Source organism: Orcinus orca, chromosome 10 (assembly GCF_937001465.1).
Source record: "Orcinus orca chromosome 10, mOrcOrc1.1, whole genome shotgun sequence".
In the NCBI taxonomy this organism is placed as follows: Eukaryota; Metazoa; Chordata; class Mammalia; order Artiodactyla; family Delphinidae; genus Orcinus; species Orcinus orca.
In genome coordinates, this window is record NC_064568.1 from 49,043,163 (window position 1) to 49,049,142 (window position 5,980).

At 41.2% G+C, this 5,980-nt stretch overlaps 1 long non-coding RNA gene across 1 annotated transcript; it reads left to right on the forward strand.

Annotated features, from left to right (window-relative positions):
* Positions 1 to 207: 207 nt before the first annotated feature.
* LOC125965610 (uncharacterized) lies at positions 208 to 1,379 on the forward strand. Its single transcript, XR_007479699.1, has 3 exons — positions 208 to 294; positions 837 to 981; positions 1,124 to 1,379. It is a non-coding gene; the product is annotated as an uncharacterized LOC125965610 (long non-coding RNA).
* The last annotated feature ends 4,601 nt before the right edge of the window (positions 1,380 to 5,980 follow it).

Here is a 5,980-nt window from a genome sequence, read left to right on the forward strand (position 1 = left end):
TGCTATACATTTATTACAGGCAGTGCCACAAATAATTTGTTGGTAAGTAATAAAAAAACTTATTCAGCAAGGTTGTAAAAATAGTCGACAATGTTCATCCCTTGTGATGCAACAGATGAGTTACAACTGGGCTCTCAGCAACAGCTATCTGTTGAGTGCCTGCTGTGTGCCAGGCCCTGCTCTAGGCTCTGGGCATTCGGCAGTGAACGAAGTTCCTCTACATTCCGTTCTAGCTGTGGAAGATAGATGATAGGCAAGTAAACAACTCTGTGAAAAACATAATTCTGGGAAGTGGTAAGTGCTATGAAGACATTAAAATCGGATGACTAGATAGAGAGTTTCTAGATGAGGAGAGTGGCCTCAGCCAAGGCAGACAGAAGAGGTTGCTTTGGAAAGGAGGAGTCATTTGACCTGAGTCCTACATTATGGGAAGAAGGGAGGAAGGGAGAGGAAGAATTCTACGAGGAAGGGAGAGGAAGAATTCTACGCAGGAGGTAGCAAGGCACAGGCCCTCAGACCAGAATAAACCGAGTTCTAGACACTGAGAGCAGACCAGTGCAGCTGGAGTGTATGGAGGGAATGGGCAGACAGCATGGTATAGCGTGATGGAGGACATGCATCTACTTGTCTAAATAAGACATGTATATACAAATCTGGGTTTTAAGGGTGAAGCATAGAGTTTATTTATTAAATAACTGGAGGAAGGGTGGTGGGTATTCAGAAGCCTTTATATACTATTCCTTTAAATAGTAACGTTCCCTACCCACCTAGAGGGGAGGAATGTAATTCATTGTGTACATGTCATTTTGATAATAGTTTCTTGTTTTATTTTCCAGGGCATGGTATTGAGGCTCAATGAAGTTAAAGGACTGCTCAAGGTCATAAAGCCAGGGCTGGTCCACAAGCCTGGCAGGTGTCAGTCCCCTCATGGAAGGGGGCTATGGCACAGGGGGCAACTTCCCCTGCCCCAGCTCACAGATGGTAAGCCTCCTACTGGGCATCACAGCATAGCCCCTTTAAGCTTTGTAAAGGAAGCTGTACTTATGAAGGCAGAAACACACCAGCAGTGCCCATGACATTTGCAAAAGCCTCATATTTCTACTGTAAATTGTCCTTTCAACAGGATAATTTCAAAAAGATGAAGATATGAACAAAAGTAGTTGTCCAAACAAGGAATGCACCAAGTGCTGGGCTAAGGACAAAGAAGATATGTCTCTTTAAGAATTCACTCATGAATAAGGAAGTGCTTGGTGTTTGCTGAAATGACACCACAATGTGTGAGAACAAGAGCAGTTTGAAAGTTATTTGACAATTTCAACAGTTTTAAAAATGTTCAGTCCTTTGACCCAAGAATTTTGCTCCTGGGAACATAAAAAAATTTGAAAAACTGTAAGAGTGTTACTTACACATGATTATATCATTTACGGCACTATCTATAATGCATGAAAATAAAACAGAATGGAATATTCCCAAACAAAGGCAAATGATAGATTGACCATGGAACAGGCTCTTGATGAGTTATTGCACTGACATTTAAATTAATCCTTATGAAGATGACACAGCTCCATGAAAAATTACCTAAAATGTAATATTTAGCTGAATAAAGCAGAAAAGGAAAGAATGAGCTAACCTTAATAACACTCTAAAAAATGTGTCAGCACATTTAGAAGACCAAAAACGAACAAGCAGAAAATGTTAAAACTGGCAGTCTGTACCTATGTTGCCATTTCAAGAAGTTTCTTTTGATGCCCTGCTTTTATTTTTGTTGTTGTTGTTTGTCAAGTTTCTTTATTGTAAAATGATTCTTTTATCCCTATTTCCATACTCTGGGCTCTTTGGAAGGAAATCACTATGCCCACAGCCCACGCTTTTTTTTTTTTTTTTTAATGTGGGCCCTCTGGTGTGAGGTCACTCCTGCCTGGTTCCCACCCCCTTTGTGATGTGGGCCTTCCGGTGTGAGGTCACTCCTGCTTGGTTCCTCAGCTGTTTATGATGGGATGCCCTGCTTTTTATTTTATTTCTATAATAAATAAAACACATTCTAGCAAATAATTTGTTTGGAGACCTGCTTTCATCTTGGATGTTGGAAATGACATCCTCCCATCACAGTCCTGTCTTCTGTCCAGTGGTCATCCTTGCTCAGAGCTGTGGGGCAAGGGGAGAGGAGGCAGCAGGAAAGGGAGTTGGAGGGGGGCCTCTGCATGGTCTGCTCTTGCTCAGAATCATGGACGGATGCCGGTGGCAGAAAAACTTGAACATCTTCTGATGGAGGTCTCCCATCCATGTCCTGAGAAACCTTCCTCCCTGAAGAGTACAAGGGAGATGCTGTCATGACAAAGGGTTGCAGATGGTCTGAGATGGCAAACCTTCCATTTGCAGCCTTTGGAGAAATAAAACTCGATGCCAGAAGAACTGTCAGATGTAATGGGCCAACAGAATGGCCATGGAAGACGTTTGTTTCTTTGGCTTAGAGGCACCCAAAATAATTGCACTTCTTCTTTTTCTCTAGTTCATAGTTATTGGCCCCGGTGGGGTGAACAGTAAAAAGTAACATAAAATCCCTAAAGTTCTGAATGCCTCACTTGCAATTGTTAGTAGATTTATCTTCCTAATGATCTTCCCATTGATATATCTGTGAAAACACACACACACACACACACACACACACACATACACCCAATAAAACCTTGCAATGTACTGGTAATGGGCTACATTCTTGTAAAAGTTTCCCAAAGGGATTGAGAAATGTTGGAAGTTCGCTCATCCCTAAGCATCTCTAAATGAACAGCATGTCAAAGCAAGAGAAAATGAGAAGGGCTTTTACTTCCCCCCACGCCCACATATCCTTATGTTAGAAACTCAGGGTCTGTGCTGCTGAACATATCACCTGCCTGAATATCCTTCCTCTCACCAAGCAGCATCCTGAGCCATCCACAGGCATTTGCTCCTTCCCTGAACTCCTCCCCTGGCCCAGCTGTACCACCCTTTAACATATCTGGCAGAGACAACTCTCAAGAATGTGAAGCAAATGAGGGTGAGAAAAGGAGACTAACCAGTGCCTGCTGGGAGAAGCAGCAGCAGCAGCGGGGGTGACAGGAAGCCCACTCTCCCTATACTGCTTCTTGCATACAATTTTTATAATTACCTCAAGGTAAGTCAACTTTCCAATAGCCAGGGACCATTCAAGAGAAGACTTGGTTCAGTAGCGCTGCCCTAGATATGGGTCAACATTTGTCAGGAGCTGTGCTCAAACCCTTGCCCTCAGTTGACTGCGCTGACCGATTCTAAGAATACTACCAGGGAGATGGTGATAGGAACCGTGGGAAACACATACACCCCACATGTTAGAAAATGCTGGCCCTGCTCAGAGCTCTCTTCATCCTATCTGAAGACAAAGAAATGCAAGTTAATGCTCAGACAGAGAGTCTCTCATGTAACAGAAGGGAGTATGTTCCCTGGATTTGCAGAGGAAAGGTGAATTTGTGAAAAGTATTTACTAAGGGGACCAAAAGGAAAATTTGGATAACATTTACTCTTTGTTCTCACTAATGTATGTGATAGTATTGTTTATAAAATTAGAGATTAGGAGTAGAAAGTTACAAATAAACGTTTAAGAATTAGGATGACCTTAACTTCATGTTGGCAAAACTGGAAAACACTGCAATGGATCAGTGCCTTTAATATACTGGGAAAAAGGACTTCCCACCTAGAATATCTACCCAGTCATAAAGGTTTTGTTACATATGCAAAGCCTCAAAAAGTGAACTTCCCATACTGTGTTTCTGAGGAGGCTGCTAGTACTCTAAACAGAGAAGAACCGTGAAAACCTAGTCTTTGGGATGCCTTGAATGGCAGGGTGTGGGAGATGTCTTTCCTGCCTCTAGCTCTACACACCATTCTTTTCCTCTGAACTTTACAATCATTGGATGCAACACGCCACCACCATTTTCACTGCACTATTTCCTGCACAATAGCTTTCTGAGAGTTTCAGTCTCTAAAAAGGGGAGGGAGGAAATTTTAGATCTTTCAAAAAGCAGCAACCCCTTTGGATCAGCAACTTCTTGCCTAGAAAAGTATCTCATGGACTCCTCACAGCAGGCTGTACACACAAATGTGTGAGGACCAACACTGCAGCATTGAACTGGTGAAAACCTGGGGGTCCAGTGTCCATCACTGAGTGATCACTGGAGTAATTCCACAGAATGAAATTCTATGTAACAATGAAAAATGAAGGAGGTGCATGCATAGAACTGACCCAGCAAAATGTCCCCTGTTTATCAGAAGCCAGAGTTGCAGAACTGTAATGAAACGTGCCAGAACACTTCCGCTGCTGCCGCCCCTCTCCACCCTGTCCTAGGGCCCTGGGGACTGACCTGTTCTGAGGACCTCAAACTACATCTCTGCCCTCTGATTCTGGTTGGAACTCAGAAGAGGCAGAAGGGAAGAAGCAGAGGGTAGACTTTTATTTCCCCGGTTCTCTGTCTGCAAGCTGGCTGGTCCTGTGACTTGGGCCTCTGTGGGGTGTACCTTCTCTGTCTTCAAGTCTGGAACCACTCCCTTGGTTCTAGGGAGGTGAAGGCGCCTGCTGTTAAAGCCCCAGGAGACTGCAGTTTCCCTGCATTCATGCTGCTACAACTTTATACCTAATTCGGATATTAAACTCTCCTCACTTTGTTTGAATTTGAGGGTGTTATTTGTTTCATGTTGCGACGCTAACTGGTACATATAATACAATCCCATTTTTACAACAATGCTTTTCATGGTCAGTTATCTGGAAAGATGAAACCAAACTATAAACAGCTGTAAACTCTAGAAAGTAGATTTGGGAGAAGAAAGAGAAGGGACTATAACTTTTACATTATCTACTCCTGTATTATTGGAATGTTTGTGATGAATCTATGTTACATTATATTGTATATTTATAAAATGAATTATAAATTTATTATAATAAACTAATAACTTAAATAGCAAAAAACCCCACCCAAATACAGAAAATAAAATCAGTACTTAAATTTCTGATCAATAGACCTGGGGTTTCTGAACCAGAATCTAGTTACTGAGAAAGAGCTCATTTACCCTAGCTGATTTCATGTCAGCAGGTTTATATATAGGGAGTAATGGGCTTCTGAATTCATTAAAATATGTGTTTCAAAGCATTTACTGATGTTTCCGGATATAATGGGGGCCCAATGAGGCTTGATGAATGAGATTACTGTATCTCATGATTTAAAGTTTTACTTATATTACATCATATATCAACTTCCTTAAGATTTCAGTAACTAATGCTTTTATTTCATTTTCTGGAAAATTTTTTAAAGCATATTCCATTACAGCATAATATCTGAGAATTAAGTTATTTTTATGCTGTGCCTGTACTTAATTGGTAGGTTTCAGTTCTCCACATGGAAATTTCGTTTTGTGTCAGGACTTTGGAATTGGAGGTTTTGCTACTTCAAAATATAGCACTTCCTTTGGGAGTTGGGGCCACTATAGTAAAGCCAAGTGGGACACAAGTTCAAGTTATTTTCCAGGAAAACCAAAGCATGTAAGAATGTATTTTTGACTTTTAGAATTTTACTCCCATGAAATCAATACATGTCTAATAAATAGTATCTTTAATTAGTAAGCTTTCTATTGAAGACAAATTTGATTTTAAAGAAGCTATACATTTGAGATAATTTATTCTGAATTTTGTCTCACCTCCATATTTGCTAAGATAAGCATATATGTCCCCACTGGAAGAACCTGATGAGAGGGCATAATCTCCACAGGAGTATTAATTCGGGTCCCAGGAAGCAGCATTCAAGTGCACAAGAACATAAGACAATGTTTTAAGAACGTCTCATTCATTCCTCAGTAACTTAACAAGCGTGTTGCACAACTTTGACCTGAGGGATATCAAGGTAGAGACAAGGGCTTGTCCCTGAGAAGCTCTAATCTAGTTGAAGTAACAAGGCACATCTAGAGAAGCAGGGCTTCT